The sequence below is a fragment of the Macrobrachium rosenbergii genome, chromosome 14, assembly GCF_040412425.1.
Source record: "Macrobrachium rosenbergii isolate ZJJX-2024 chromosome 14, ASM4041242v1, whole genome shotgun sequence".
Lineage (NCBI taxonomy): Eukaryota > Metazoa > Arthropoda > Malacostraca > Decapoda > Palaemonidae > Macrobrachium > Macrobrachium rosenbergii.
This window is the reverse complement of record NC_089754.1, coordinates 9052492-9069611: the sequence shown is the minus strand read 5'-3', so window position 1 is coordinate 9069611 and position 17120 is coordinate 9052492. Positions and strand designations below refer to the sequence as shown.

The 17120-nt window shown below is 45.2% G+C and overlaps 1 protein-coding gene across 9 annotated transcripts in view; it reads left to right on the top strand.

Annotated features, from left to right (window-relative positions):
• LOC136845714 (uncharacterized) overlaps positions 1 to 17120 on the top strand; it is a 334649-nt gene that overhangs the window by 63065 nt on the left and 254464 nt on the right. For 2 of the 9 annotated variants that reach the window (XM_067115896.1, XM_067115898.1), the window contains exon 1: positions 2012 to 2388. The exons of 5 other annotated variants lie outside the window; for them this stretch is intronic. The gene's annotated coding sequence lies outside the window, so the exon portion shown is untranslated. Of the gene's footprint in view, positions 1 to 1994; positions 2389 to 17120 lie in introns of those variants that run through there. 2 more of the 9 variants (XM_067115899.1, XM_067115897.1) reach the window with 2 other exon arrangements.

The following is a 17120-nucleotide window of genomic DNA, read 5'->3' as shown; positions in this document are numbered from 1 at the left end:
TTTTGACTTCTTGCATCACTCTTTCAAAAATGATTACAAGGCTGGCAAAAGAACAGGAGCAGGATGAAAGTAGAGATGATTCACAGAATCAACGAAGCCAGGAAGATAGGGCAGCAGTGTGTGCAATGGGTTGAGAGTAGACTTTGACTGTCTGTGGAAGTTCAAAGTGGAAACGTAACAAGAGATTGTCGAGTTAAGAGTCCCTTACGTAATGAAGTGAGGATGAAAAAAAAAGTTAGAGGTACCTTTCGCATAATGTCTACGTATGAGGCTAAGAACTGAAAAAGTGAGAAATGCCTAGTAAGTGGCGAAAAGGTTAACATATAGAATGAATCGGAGTATTTTAAAATTGTTTGGACATGTGGGAAGAATGTATGATGATAAGTTTGTGACGAATGTGTAATTAGGGAGTGTTACGACAGAAGAGAATGAGAAGACCTAGAGAGCAGTGGATAAAGGAATAGCCTTAATATCCATGAGGTGCAAGAGCGTGTGCAATAAAGATACAAGGACAGTGTGTGAAATGGAGGCTGGAGCCCTCTGTGTAGGAGTGTTGTGAAGCAGCTACTGTTGTGGTAGTTGACTGCGCTGGAGGTTCTTTCACGATTCAGCAATTTAAGTATGAATGAATATGGAAATGACTGTTGTGTTAATGTTGCTTCTTTTTATTCTCTGGGAACACAGTGTGATGTTGCAAAGAATTTATTTACGCGTTATATTTGTATGAGCCTTGAACAGCCTTTGCTGCGACATACAAAATACTGGAGCGAATGCCAGGGAGGTTAGTGTACTCAAATCTGTTATTTGATATTGTTTTGAAATTGTTAATAGCAAAATAATGCCACTTAATTGTCCGGCTGTGGTTTTAATCTTGAATAGAAACAAATTTTCATAACTTTCAAAATTAATATCTACAGTATTTCCTTATTCCGACGGGAATTTCAATCATATAAATGCGGTACATACCAGTTGTTCGATTCTTTTTTTTTTTATTTTTATTCCCGCTAAAATCAAACACCTTCCTTAAGAAGAGTCTTAAAAGTACAGCATTATGATGATTATTAATCACCATTACGATGCAAAATACAATTGCCGAATTCAGCAACGTCCCTGGGTTGTAATTCTTTAAGTATGAGTCATCAACCAGACATGGCTCAAACAACATGTATCATTCGTGTCGCGTTCGGCCGTTGTAGCCTGAGCGAGTGTTCGGTTTTCGTATCTTTAAGTAACAGAAAACCGTATCTTTAAGTAACAGGAATGAGGCTGATCTTGATGTCAGACTCTATCATAAAGGGAGGTTCTGAGGAAGATATGCCGATGAAAGTGTAACAAAGATTAAAAGAGACGTGGAAAGGGAAGGAACAGAAGGCAGAAATGCCTGAGTTCGTAGAGCTGACGCTCCAAGACCGAAAAGAACGTCCCGGTCGTCACTGGCTCTGCAGTTACCCGCCATTTTAGGAAAGAATCGAAGCTTAATTTGTCTTAATTTAACTGTCGAGTTATATCAAGATCCAGACTTGATGTGCAGTTATAGTCTCCACGACAATGAAATATCGATTCACTGGAAAAAATGAATAAACTGTGTGTTTGTCCATGTCCATAAGTGAAAAAACAAATATGGGCGTTAATCAAATTGTGCGTTCGTTCCCTGTCTTATTTAATCGACTAGAGACCTGCATCATAATCTTCATAAACTGTGTGTATATAATTCAGTATTTTGCAGCGCCTGAGTACAAGCTTTAGAATTAATTATTCATTCCAGAATGACTACTGATACAAACTTTCATTTTCCTCTTACATTAAATCTCATAAAAAAATCTGAAATCTGCCGATAACCGTACAACGGAAAACGTTTTTATTTTTCATAAATTAACAAAGCGACAATGACAAATGCGAGAAGGCAAATTTGTATAGATTATGGGGGACAGAGCGCGCCGCTCGGCAAGGTGGAAGAAGAAGATAGGCGGTGGGAGAAAGCGGGTGACTGTAAACTTGTGAAACGACGCCATGAACGCTGACGCAATATCCATATTCAATGTACGGTATTTTTTTTTTCAGTAGACCATTTGAAACTCGTGAAGTCGTTATCAAAATTATAATTTGTAATCATCGTGGGCTCGAAAAAGGCATGAAGAAGTCTCGCACACTTTCTGGCCAAAATATGAACATACGTTTCACGGGTTCTCCCTTCAAGAACGCGTACACCACTGCCAGTCTGCCAAACTCTCAACTCATGTCTCAATGAGACTCAGTCCACCGTCACATTGAGTGAGACCGCTACCAACCATTTGTTCCGAGTTGTTGTTCTTGGTGCTCTATTAGTTTGAAGGCTTACATTTAATGTAGTGTTTATTCATTACTGAGTTTGTTCTCAAGGTGTCACAGGTGAGTAGTTTTTAAAACATTAATAACAAATGAGCATATCCCTTGCCAAATCTACCAGTGCATGTTGTCAAGGTCGTCTTGGTGTGTGCTAGTTCAGTTGCCAGTGAATGTTTTAGATAAATGCTTGCTCATCCCTCCGTATGCGCTAGTTGTGTTTTAATCAACTTTTCGAACTGTTAATATATATATATATATATATATATATATATATATATATATATATATATATATATATATATATATATATATATATATATAAAGATTTTGTTCTTTTGAGAAGCAATGGAAGGCGAGCGTAAACAGCAAAGATATCGACTTTTCAACTACAGTTGCTGTTTACTGTATTATATATCGTGATGGGATCCCAGCGGCTTTTAAAGATGACTGGCACGGCTTCATTCCGGGTGATTTTGAGAGCACTTCCATTATTGTGGAAATGACTGCAGTTATTAAAACTTGTTTTGAATTTCTCAAAAGCTGTGGAGTACTCGCTCAAAATAGTTTCGCTACACTCGCCAAATAGATTTCGTGCTATAAATCGTGAATCATTCTTTTGATATACGCAAGGAAATGCTTTTATTTCTTATCAGAATGTTGTTGTTAACTATACGGAGTGAAAAGGAAATCGTTTATTTTATGGATGTGCGAAACGTTTTGAAAAATTCATTTTAGATCATTAGGAATGTCATGGGAGAAACTAAAGGGTTTTATTAAAAAATTTTGTTTGGTTACTATCGTATAATATCTAGTAATTGTTGTCGAAATAACCTGAAGAAAGAAAAAATATATTCTCCATAATGTGGGTGATGAAAACACATATCTACACAGAAATGTAAAATCAATTGAATCAGCTCGCCTCTTATCCGGTTACACATGGGAATGACTTGCATAAAAAACTTGGATAGGCGGTGAATGCACAGGCGACATCGGTTAACCCCCTCCCCCCCATAAACAAGCAACGATATGCATATGGATGCGACAAGAAAAAATGGAAATGCTCGTACGTTTCAAGGAAGTGACGACCCAGTTGCACGAAGCCCACCTTTCATGAATAGTTTCATTCATATTAAAATTTCTTACATATAATATTTGACGTAAATAGCTTTTAAAATTGGTACAAAGGCTAATAGTATTTATTCCTTCAGAGACGTATGTTAAAAAATTTAACTTGGTGGAAAAGATTTGTAGCCACAAATGCTGATATCCTGGAAGTACGTTTACTGTTACCATATTACAGATATGCAAAAAGTTTTATTACAGATAAATGCCAAAGCAGTACCAATGATATACATATTTGGAAAACATGCATGGAGTTGAATTTTTTACGTGAAATTTTGTATCTTAAAAAAAGACATTGCATGACTCATGCAGCATTACACAGAATTGTTGATTATCAATGCACAACCAGACTGATACCAGCGTGCCGTTGCTTTTGGTGTTTGTAATATTTTTGAAAATCATTATTTACTGAGGTTCTAGCAGAGTACTGTCGTGCATATCAAAACTTGCCCAAGATTCAACAACCGTAACAATGATGAATTTCTCAGTGCAGACCTCACTTGCATTTTGGCCCATCTGGACTGATGATGATTAATTTTAAATAAAAATAATTTTCAAGAATTTTTTAAATATTAAGTATACACCTAACATTGCCGATCACCTCTTTTTTTTCATTTTGGTAAAATGTGTTGCACGTTACGTAGAGCATACTGTTATGTGGAGTTGACTTGCTTTACTGTACTGAGGATACGCCCTTAAGCAGTAATTTCCGCGCCGAGAATACCATTGAAAATATGCACTCCGTATTTAAGTACTGTCAGTACCAAAAACTCGTCCTGGTGGATTTCCAAAACATCTGAAATCTGTCCCACCGTATGTGAGCAGTCTAAATAGCTGTTGGCGTGTTCGTTCTACTGTTTTGCCCATACAGTCTGAAGCATAACTCCGAATATGGCAACAATTTCAGACGCAAGTGAGACTCGGCAAAATAGCCAGAAGCTTTATTACAGGAAAATTTATTTTAAATAATAGAAGTATCCCAGGGCTGTGGGATGACCACAGTGGGAGTTATATGAGAAAAGACTTGGGACAGCTCCCTTCAAGAAACTTTAGTGTATGCAAACTGATCAGAAGTTATGCAAAACACTTGATTGTTAGTAGGCTATTCCATTTGTTTGACTTAGGTATCAGAGGTAAGGTTTTCCTTTATTCACCTCAACAATAAGTTAAACAGTAGTATGACTGCTGCTAGACGAAGATGCAAAAAATTTTGGCGTGTTCGCCAATATGCCTTGCTCGTGTGAGGAAAATAAGTAATGACTTTAATAAAGCATAAATGACTACCCACTGACTTGTCTTGGAGGAGCTAGATCCTTGTGGGATGGGACTTCTACTACATAGATTGGCACTGCCAGCCTTGTAGAATTCCCTTCGCTAAGTTCACACCTCGGTAATTGTTCCATACTTGTTATACATGAAGTTGGGATTGTTACTTCCCACATAGGATTAATAGTATTGTAAGGTGTCAAAGAAACGAGCAGGTAAAAGTTACTGCTACTTTATTACAGATCCAGGCAGCTTATATTGCGGCCGACTGACGCCGGGCCGTGAGAGACAATGGAATTGACTGTGACCTGAGGTCGAAACAATAAACAATAATATGCAGTGAACGAGTACAAATTACAATACAAAACATACAGAGCTACAATATAGATACAGTCTTGATGCCTGTGAATGAAGAAACATGTGATACACAATGTGTGACATTCGTATAAATACCATAAAGTAAAAATGATTAAAATGCGTGACCTGGCACGTTTTAGGCGTGACTAATTGAGCTTGAAGAAAACGGGAAGTCACCAAAGAAAACAAGCTCAGCAGAGACTTAATTAATGGCGCCGCCGAAACACTATCCTGGCGCCGATTTGGTGACTTTACAAATACTCCCCCCCCAAGACGAGGGACGCGTCTGATTAATCCCTGTACCTGCTGGGACGCTGAAGGGTGCCGCGGCTCCTTGAAGATAACTGAGGGGCCTTCCGCCTGTGAGGCTGCTGTTTGGGCGGTTCCTTCCTGGGGCGGCGCGCTGCGCGGGGTGAGGGCGTGCTGGAGTGCGTTTGGGCGGAAGGGGTGCTGCGTCGCTGCCGGGACTCTCCGACAGGAAGGCGGGCTTTAGCCGGTCTATGGAAACCCAGTCGTTCTTGCCTGGGAGTGCCAGCTGGAACGCCTTGCTGTTCCGCCCCAGCACGCGGAAGGGTCCCCTGTAGGGCTTAGTTAGTGGTGGACGGACGGCGTCGACTCTGACGAAGACGTGGGTGGCGGATGACAGCTGTGGCGGCATGAAGGTGGTTGCTTTGTCGATGTATGAGCGCCTGCAAGGGGCGAACTTGCCGCCACGTCGCTAAGCCTCTGCAGAGATGGGGAGTGGCGATCATCCGTCACGAGCTCTCCCGGCACCACGAGGGGTTCCCCATAGGTTTGTTCAGCTGCGGATGGGGTGCCGTCGGCTCTGGGGGCGGTCCTCAACCCGAGGAGGACCCACGGCAGCTGATGTTTCCAGTCCTCGGCGGTGCAGCGGGCCATGAGGATGACTTTGGGACCTGTGGAACCGTTCAACCAGGCCGTTGGCCGCTGGGTTGTACGCTGTGGTGGTGTGGTGCGTGGTTCCCAGCAGTTGAGCCAGGGCAGACCACAACTCGGAGAGGAAAGCGGGGCCCCTGTCGGTTGTGATGTGGTCCGGGACGCCGAAGCGGCTAACCCAACTGGAGAGCAGGGCCTCAGCGCACGCAGCGCTGGCGGTGGCTTCTTGCATGGGTGTGGCTTCGGGCCACCTCGTCGAACGGTCTACCACCGAGGAGGTATCTGGATCCGCCTGATGGGGAAGGGCCCGACGACGCCGATGTGGATGTGGGGCGGCGCCCTGGTTGTGGGAACTCGCCTACCCCCGACTGCGTGTGACGACCCACTTTACTGGTCTGGCACTGCAGGCACTGTTTTGCCCAGGCTGTGGCGTCCTTTTGCACCCGTGCCAGACGAACTTTTTGAAAGCAGTTTGGCCGTGGTCCTGCCGGAGGGTGTGAGAGGCCGTGAATGATGTCGAATACCTGGCGGCGGCGTGAGGCTGGAACCAAAGGGCGGGGCTGGCCTGTGCTGATGTCACAGAGCAGGCTGGGGCCTCGGGGCGAGGGTCGCGTCCGCCACTTGAGGGATGTGATGGCGGTGCGGTATGCTGGGGTTTCTGGGTCAGCGGCCTGTTCTCTGGCAAGGTCCTGGTAATCTACACCAAGCTGCACTGCGTTCAACTCGACTCTGGAGGGCGTCTGCTACGGATTTTTCTTGCCGGGAGGTACCTGACGGAACAGGTAAATTCGGCTATGGCTGAGAGGTGGCGCTGCTGTCTGGAAGACCATGCGTCCCCCTGCTTCGTGAAGGCGTGAACCAGTGGCTGGTGGTCTGTGAAGATTGTGAAGGGCGTCCCCTCCAGGAGGAACTTGAAGTGCCGAACTGCGCTGGTACATCGCGCAGAGTTCCCTGTCGAAGGTGCTGTAGCGGGACTCTGCGGTACTGAACTTCTTGCTGAAGAAGGCGATGGGCTGGGGGCGCCGTTGATGATTTGCTCCAGAACAGCACCGCAGGCAACGTTACTGGCATCTGTCGTCAGCTGGAGGAGCCTTGGGATCCTGGTGTGCCAAGGCGGTTGCCTTGGTGAGGGCGGCCTTCGTCAGGGAAAAGGCCTGCTGCTGGCTGGGTCCCCAAGACAGGGACTTCGGTTGACCTTTTAGGACTTCCGTCAGGGGGGCCGTGGTGTGCGCGATCCCGGGATGAACCGCCTGTAGAAGTTTACCATCCCAAGGAACTCCTGGACGGCCTTGATGGAGGTGGGTGTCGGGAACTTGGCCACGGCTGCCACTTTCGATGTAAGAGGGCGGACGCCTGTCGGAGACACCTCGTGACCCAGGAATTCTGCTTTCTGGATGCCGAAGGTACACTTGTCGAAACGGACGACGAGGCCGTTTTCTTGGAGGCGCTGGAGGACTGCTTTGATGTGCCTCTGGTGTTCGCTGTGAGACCTGGAAAATATGAGAATGTCGTCGACGTAGCAGACGCAGAATTTTAGGTCCCCCAGGATGCTGTCCATGAGCCGCTGGAAGGTGGCCCCGGCGTTCCTCAGCCCGAAGGTGGAGAAGGCGAACACATAGGACCCGAAGGGCGTGATGATGGCTGTCTTTGGTATGTCCTCTGGCGCAACAGGTACCTGGAAATAAGATTTAAGAAGGTCCAATTTAGTGAATATTTTGGCCCCGTGAAAGGAGGCCGTGAGGTCTTGCATATTGGGTAGAGGGTAGTGGTCGGGCTCCGTTGCAATGTTGAGCCGCCTGTAGTCGCCGCAGGGTCTCCAGGAGCCGTCCGGTTTCTGCACCATGTGGAGGGGGGAGGCCCATGGACTGGAGGCTTTCCTGCAGATGCCCATCTGTTCCATCTCCGAATGCTTTTTTCGCCTCCTGAAGGCGCTGAGGGGGAAGCCTGCGGAACTCGCATGTGTCGGGGCCCTTTAGTCACTATATGGTGGTATATGCCGTGTTTGGCTGGGGCCCGGGGACTTGGCGGCTCGGGCTTAAATACCTCAGGGAACTCCGACAGAAGGTGTGCATACTGGTGGGGCGACGGCGCTGATGGTGGGTCTGGGTCCCGCCGTTAACGGAGAGACCGGCAGGAGTCGGTATCGAGGAGGCGCTTGCGCCCACGTCGACTAGCAGGCCGAAGTGCGCCAGAAAATCGGCCCCAGGAGTGGGGTTCCTACGTCCGCGACGATGAAGTCCCAGGAGTAACTCTGGCCAAGGATGGAGATCGACAGGAGCCTGGTGCCGTGGGAGAGGATGGGGTTCCGTTGGCGGCCGTCAGGAAAGCGGCCGGGTCTGGTGTCTGGTTGCGGTCCTCTCTGGATGCTGGGAAGACCGACTTAAAGGCTCCTGTGTCGACCAGCATCATCCTGCCGGAGACGGTGTCGCGGACGTAAAAACCTACTGTTTTTGAGGCCCTGGGTTCTTCGGCTGCCATGGCGGCCTGTCCTGCTGGCCGCCACCCCCGCTTTTTGAACGGTTGAACGAGCAGGGCGGCAGGCAGTTTCGGGCGTCCTTTCCGAACCACTTGTGGTAGCGACAGAAGCCCGGGACCTCCGTCTGCTGTGGTTCGGTGGACGTCTGTTGGCGATGGCGTTGACGGGCTGCTCTCGTCCTCTTCAGGCTGGACGGAGCTGACCGGCTGTGTGGCCGGTTTTAGCCGCTGTGAAGCCTTGACGGAGTCTGTGAGGTGTTGTGCCGCCTCTATGAGGTCCTCGACAGGCATGGTGTAGGGGTGAGCGATCTGGTTGCGTACTTCTGGGAGGAGTTGGCGAAGGAAGATTCCCGTATGAAGCTTAACTCCTGCCGCTTGTTTGTGCCACCCAAGACTGGTATTGACAGGAGATCTACGACCATGCCCCAAGCGTCTCTTGGATTGAGGTCGTGGCGTGGATTATTGGCAAGGTCGATAGCACGGGCGGCCCGCTCGGCGATGGGCAGGGAGCAAGCTTCGAGGAGGAACTTTTGTGGTGCTGTATGTGAGGGTGTGTTTCGGGTACTCGCGAGATGAGTTTTCTGTACACGTCCTCCCGGAAGGGCGTTGAGCACTGTGTCGGCCTGTAGGATTTCGTCCGTGAGGTCCGCGATTCTGAAGTGGCTCTCCACCCTGCGCAGCCACATCGATGGGTTCCCCTGCGTAAATGGCGGCAGCTTTACGGTGAGGGCGGCCCGCGATTGTGTTGCCCGGCCGTCGTGTGTTCGGGGCGCTGGTGTGGAGTTGCGGGAGGGCCTCGATGCGGGGGCGGGCGCGGCTGTGATGGGAGGTAGGTAAACCTCGGAGTCCGCGGGGTCCGCGTTTAACTGCATGAAGGAGGGGATATCCGCGTCCATGCTCGCTCCTTTGACCCCTTACTGGAGTGGGGTACTCGCGTCAGTACGCACTTTCGTGCGCCGTGTGGTTCCGCTAGTGACGCTGGTGGGGTATGCCGACGAGAGTCAGCACGCTCAAACGCTGGTTACAGCGCCGTGTTTAGGCCGCTAAGAGCGTTTTGGAGAAATCCTGGAGCCAAGACTGAGTCGCCGTGTGAGTCCGCTAATGGCTCCGGATACTCCGGGGTCACCACTGTAAGGTGTCAAAGAAACGAGCAGGTAAAAGTTACTGCTACTTTATTACAGATCCAGGCAGCTTATATTTGCGGCCGACTGACGCCGGGCCGTGAGAGACAATGGAATTGACTGTGACCTGAGGTCGAAACAATAAACAATAATATGCAGTGAACAAGTACAAATTACAATACAAAACATACAGAGCTACAATATAGATACAGTCTTGATGCCTGTGAATGAAGAAACATGTGATACACAATGTGTGACATTCGTATAAATACCATAAAGTAAAAATTATTAAAATGCGTGACCTGGCACGTTTTAGGCGTGACTAATTGAGCTTGAAGAAAACGGGAAGTCACCAAAGAAAACAAGCTCAGCGGAGACTTAATTAATGGCGCCGCCGAAACACTATCCTGGCGCCGATTTGGTGACTTTACAGTATCCTTGAATACGTTCATTGCCTTCCTGAAGGAATGTCGTCCCCGAGACAATGAATTAGACTGAATTTGTAAACAGTAATAGAGGACTAAGAGGTTTGGGAATTCACTAAACGAGTTGGGATTCGGCTCTCCAGAGAGTAGTCAATTTTGAGAATACACTTGTAGGTGTGAAAATGGATATACAGGTGAAAGGAAAGGCTCTGTTAGTTATTTACAAACGGAGAATAGGAATAATGTGAATGAAATTGATATTGAAATTATACAAATGGGAAACTAAGTAGTGCCAAAGCATTGCCTCTTGCCACACAAGACAGGGCCACCTTAATGGAGAAGAATAAAGGAATTGAACACTGGACCAAACTCCATGAAATTTTGCACATTATTAATAAAAACGGAAATTGTATTGCAAAAAAAATTTAACTCAAGATTTTTTCTCAGCATAGTTTAATTGTAATACTGCATAGTAACTATATGCGGTATAAGAGAAATGAAAAACCTAATATTTGGTTGGGAATTATTTATCATATATTTTTGAAATGCAAAGTTACAAAAGAAAATATATAGCAAGCAGGAGGCACTCTAGCCCAATAAATTACAACAAGCAGAAAACATTCTGGTTCAGTAAATTAATATTCTTGACAGTTTTGTAAATAGACTAGAAATCATTCATAGTATTTGTACAATGAAATATATTGCTTGACTTTAAAAATCGAATATTTTTCACTATGAAATTCAAGATTATAAGAAAACTTCAATCAGTGGAAAAGAATGTTTATAAGCCTATTCAGCATAAAATTCTCAAATTAGACTGCAATTAAATAAACAAAATATTATTTTTATGTTCTGTCACAAAGCTAACTGAAATCTAGTTTGCTCTTTAAAATAATATGCAGTATATGCAGTCCAGTAAGAAACATTCTTAACTGGTGAATTTCAAATCTGAATTGAAAATAACAATAAATTGAGCCACTCAGGCATCATTTTAGTTCTCTTGTTAGTATCAGCATTTGAGTGCGGAAATGCTAAAAATATATTTTGAATGCATGCGTACCAGAATACTTAGTACTTTCAGAGTTATATAAGCTCTTCGTTGGGAGAGTTCGGTAGAGCTGTGGACTAGCACTCGCTAGGCCCGAGTTCGAGTCTCCGGCCGCCTGATGAAGAGTTAGAGGAATTTATTTCTGGTGATAGAAATTCATTTCTCGCTATAATGTGGTTCGGATTCCACAATAAGCTGTAGGTCCCCTTGCTAAGTAACCAATTGGTTCTTAGCCACGTAAAATGTCTAATCCTTCAGGCCAGCCCTAGGAGAGCTGTTAATCAGCTCAGTGGTCTGGTAAAACTAAGGTATACTTAACTTCAGAGTTATATTCCAAAAAGGATTCTTCAATTGCCTTTTTTTCATGCAGTTTCTGTTAATGGCAGAAATATTCTGGTGAATTCTTCCTCCGATTTTTACTCGCAGATATAATGATAGGTGCTGCACGGTATTTTGTTGATTTTATAATTATGATAGTGTTTCTCGGACCTCAAAAATAGATTTTCTCTTAATTTTACCCACTTAGGCTACAAAGATATTTGAGGTAAAATTTTGCCCAGTGATTTTTGCAACATTTTCGTAGGAAATGCGCAACCCCTCTTTTGTGATACTATCATGCCAATATCAATATGAAATCTGTAATTATCACGTAGCATCCACGAACCAAGCATCATTAACTTCATTCAAGGCTCATGATTTTGGTTAGATCGAGAAAATGCGTGACTGACAGACCAAGTGGTGGCGATTTCATAAATATGCAGCCGGATCCTATTCCACATAAAAAGGAATCAAATCCTTATGAGTAAATACAGCAAATGAAAGTTGTTTTATTGGAAATTTTTTTGTTTAGAATTCGTCATGTTTTTCCCATGTTTTTGTGTATTAGTCCGTACTTCTTCCATTTTAATTTATGCAATACAATCAATAAATTAAGAAAAAATTAAAACTTGCTATATTTATCAGATTCTGAAGGCAAAGCATGAGCAGATACTCGTAGTCCAACTACTACTCGTGGACAACTGACTGTCTTCTGCTGGTCTTTTCCCTTGGTCTAACAGATACTTGTAGTATTCAGCTCCCGAAGTCTCAAGTTGCAATACTTGAGGTTGTTTAGCATCAATTTCACTCAACCTCGGAATAACAAAACCGAAGGGGAATTCAAGTGATAAGGGGGGGACTCGAACCACTGAATGGTTGGGAACAACGATTTTTCAGTGACACTGACCATCCAGCTGTCAGAACAGGTATGAGTTCATACCGACTCTGTTGCACATATGCCTGTCGAATTCTGGTTTTTTCCTAGGGATTCGGTATCAGCTCACCTCCACCATTTATTACATACACGGTGGCATTTTTTATACTGACAATATTAGGCTACAAATGTTGATTAATATCAAATTTACTCACCCTTGGAGTAATTAAAACCGAAGGGGAATTAATAAGTGATAAGTGAATCGTCACCAGGGGAACTTGAACCATTGAATGGATGGGGAACGACGACTTTTCATTGACACTAACCATTTGGCTATGAAGAGAGCTGGAAGCCGATACCGACACTTTCTTACATATGCCTGGCAAATTCAGGTTTTTGCGCTTAGAGTTGATATCAACCCACCTCCGACATGAAAACCGACTGGTACGTTTAAAACTCATAGCTATTTATGAATTTTTGTCATATTCACAGCGACATTTTTTGTATTCACAAATGGCACTGACTAAAATTTCACTCAACCTCAGATTAATATATTGTAACTTGAAGGAGGAATTTATAAGTAATAAGTGACCCATCACCAGGAGGACTCGAACCACAAAATGGTTGGGAAATGACCACTTTTAGTATTGCTGACCATTCAACAGTCGAGTATATAGCTTTCGGCTAGCACACTGTTGGCCCAGTGTTCGACTCTCCGAGCGGCCAATGAAGAATTAGGGGAATTTATTTTTGGTGATAGAAATTCATTTCTCGTCAAAATGTGGTTCGGCTTCCACAATAAACTTTAAGTCCCGTTGCTAGGTAACCAGTTGGTTCTGAGCCATGTAAAATAAATCTAATCCTTCAGGCCGGCCCTAGGAGAGCTGTTAACCAGCTCAATGGTCTGGTTAAACTAAGATATACTTTATATCAACTCTTTCAAATGTACCAGTCAGCTGTCATGTTGGATGTGAGTTGATATCGACTCTAAGTACTGAAACCTGAATTTGACAGACATGTTCAACAGAATTGGCATCAACTTATGCTTTTCTTGACGTCCGAATAGTCAGCATCGCTGAAAAGTCATAGTTCCCCAACCATTCAGTGGTTTGAGTCCCTCCAGGTGATAAATTGCTTATCACTTACAAATTCCCCTCCAGGTTATGTTATTCAAAATTTGAGTGAATCTGATATTAATCATTTGTAGCTTATTGTATATGAATATAAAAAAGTGTATGTGACAAAAACTCATAAAAGTCTATGATACAAATGTACCAGTCAGATATTGTGGATCAATTTCTCTTCATTTGTCACAATATGGGATCTTGATAAACTGTATGACGTTTGATCTACCCAAACAGCAGATGAATTTCCTGGCCATTTTGACCGATATGGTACCAGTAACTCACCTCTGGCAAATTTTTCTTGGTCACCTGCTTTCCATGGAGAAACTCATTTCTTGTGGGCATATTCACATACATTTGCTCAGTGGTGCCTGAAACAGCACTACAGTAAATTATGCCATTGATCTTAAACAGTCCTTGCTGCTTCGAACAGGAAGTGAGGTAGGATCTCACTCCTTGTGGAAAGCCTGCTAAAATCTTCCCCACTAGAGATGCTTCTGTTCTTTGATACATTGGCCGAGGGTTGGGGTGACACCTGAGCAGCCAGTTCACCTCAGATCTGTGGACCAAAGAGGATTCTCACCTGGAAATCAATGTCCTCAAGATAGATGCAACACTTTGGGATCAATTAGTGGGACACTGGCCATGTTGGTAAGTAACAGTTGTCATGTGTCAATAAGCAGTGGGTGCAGACTCCCTCTCCCTTGGCAGGTAATAGCAAGGCAGGTGAATGAGTAGACAGTACACCATGCCTTCGAGCTGTTGGCTAGTACTTTCTGGGCCATTGGAATGCATTGCCTGATAAGCTCAATTGCCAGGTCATAGGGAGAAGCTGTTTTATGTTTGAGGAACCCAGGTGATTGGGTTGTTCTCCACATGTCTAAACAGGAAGCTCCCTGTGTTTTGCATACCAGTGCCAGACCCCTGGGTTTCGTTGGAAGCTGCCACAAAGTTCGTTACTCTTATAGTCCTTATTGCTTTGGTAGTTACACCTGCTGAGGTACCAAGAGTCTTTGGAGCTGGTCACATTTCATAACTGGAGACTATATAGCATCTCCTAGTTGAGAGGTTTTTTTTGTAAGATTGCACAGAGGATGCATGGCTACATAAAATCTACAACAGTTTTTTTTTTTTGACAGACAAAGTAAGACATTTTCCATATTTGATGGTGTTATGATCTCTGGTTACATAGATCATGGAGTTTCTAGTACCTTTGCTGAAATAGGCACCTCTATGTTTCTGCAGTTAAGGGTTATTGGTCAAGTGTTTCCTGGATTCTCTGGCTTAAGGGCTTTGACTTTTCTGCCTCGGTAGAGATTTCCGTGCTTTTGATGGGCTGTGAACAGTATAGACTCTAGATCTGGATGTGACTTAGATCCTCTGGCACCATACAAACCACTGGAAGAGACCACAGACATAGAAAAAGTAGGCTAATTGTATGGTTACGCCTACTTAATGCAGCACTTGGAAGGACAGGGATCATCTCCTTTGTTCCTGAGTTGTGATGAAAACTCAGAACCAGTTGGTTTCTGACAAAGAGGTGCAATTCTTTCTTGACCCCATGTTCATTAACCCTTTAACCATTTGATATATATATGCGTATATACATAGTACGCCAGTGTCTAACACTGGCATTAAATATATATATATATATATATATATATATATATATATATATATATATATATATATATATATATATATATATATATATATATATATATATATATATATATATATATATATATATATATATATAATGATTCATTTTTCTTGCTCTCCTTTCAAGGCCAGTCCACTTAAACATGGATTATCTAGGCTTTAGGCAATCTTGTGGATCATGCGCATGAAATAACAATGCTTTTCTTTCCTCTTCAACCCCAATTTTCTTCATTTTCCTCATCTATTGCTTCACTTGGTTTAGTAAAATCATAGATAAGTAGAAGAGTAAATAAGCAAAATATGTGTGAGAGAGGTGCGAAACAATGAGCAGGAAGATAAGTACTGCTGATTTATTGATGAAGCAAGCCGCTTATAAAGCGGCGTGCGGACTTCTGCGTATATCGCAGAGACCGCGGGTACAAAGATTTACAGGTGACCTGAGGTCAAACTATTTCTATACAAAAACAGGACAAGTTCAGATAGAAAACATAATGATTAATAATGTCTGACGTGTTACAAAAATACTTTGTTACATGTACATGAGCATGATCTTTTGGAAAGACAATAAAATATGTAATTTACAAGTATGGTGGTCAACACGTGATTTCACCAACCCCAGGTCGATGTGAAGGCACTGCAGAAAACAGAATGTTCATTATAGAGGAACCCCCCCCCCCCGTCCAAGACGGAGGTAACGTCTGATCAAAGCAGGTATCTGCTGGGCCGACGAAGGGGGCCTCGCTTTCTGGATGTCAACTGGAGAGGGTGGTCGCCTTCCTCGGTGCCTTCAGGAGCGATTTGTTCGGGTGCTTTCCTGTCTGGTTTCTGGGCTTTTCGGGGACGCCCATGCCTCTTTCTTGCGCATGGGTCTGTCCGCGGTGGTGCCACCCCTTTGCGGAGGACTTCAGGAACTGCCTCCAATGTCCTCCTCCAGGAATGCGGGTTTGAGACGATTTATGGATACCCAGTCTTCCCGCTCGTGGACGGCTACTCTGAATCCCTTCTTGTCTCTTTCCAGTACAAGGAAAGGTCCTCTGTAGGGGCTGGTTAAGGGTGGGTGCACTGCGTCATCCCTGATGAAGACGTGGGTGGCGGAGGATAGTCCGGGGGGCATGAAGGGGGACATTCTCTCGGTGAATGTCCTTTGGCAGGGGCGAACTTTCCAATCCTTTCACGGAGCCTCTGTGTCCCTATGTCGTCCCTGTCCTCTGCGACGAGTTCCCCCGGGACTACCAGGGTCTCCCCGTAGACTTTTTCCGCTGAGGAGGGGTCGCCCTTGGCTCTGAGCGCGGTTCTTAACCCGGGGAGGACCCAGGGCAGCTGGTATTTCCAATTCTCGGAGGAGCAGCGGGCCATGAGGGACGCCTTTAGAGACCTGTGGAACCTTTCCACCATTCTGTTGGCTGCGGGGTTGTAGGCTGTGGTGTGGTGAGTGGTCCCCAACAGGCGCACCAGGGCGATTCACAGCTCACACAGGAAAACGGGTCCTCTGTCTGTTATGTGGTTCGGGACTCTGAACCAGCTGATCCAGCTGGAGAGGAGGGCTTCCGTGAAGGTATTTGGCTCCTCCTGATGGGGGAAGAGGACCCATTATGTTGACGTGGATGTGCCCGAAGCATCTCTTTGGCTGGGGAAACTCGCCCACGCCGGGTTTGGTGTGCCATCCTACTTTGCTGGCTTGACACTGCATACCTTGCCCAGGCCGTTGCGTCCTTTCGTATGCTGTGCCAGACGAACTTCTCCATCAGCAGTCTGGCTGTTGTTCTTCCGGAGGGGTGGGATAGGCTGTAGATGACGTCGAAGACGTCAGCGGGCACCAGGGGGTGGGGGCGTCCTGTGCTAACGTCGCTCAGTAATGTCAACCCTCCTGAGCCGAAGGGCACGTCCTTCCACTTCAGCGACGTGACAGCTGTACAGTAGGCGGGGGTCTCAGGGTCAGCAGCCTGCTCGCGGGCGAGGTCCTCGTAGTCGACCCCGAGTTGTACCGAGTTGATCTCGATCCTCGAGAGGGCTTCAGCTACTGGGTTCTTCCTGCCGGGGAGGTATTTGATGGTGCAGGTGAACTCCACGATGGCTGTGAGGTGCCGCTGCTGCTTAGAGGACCAT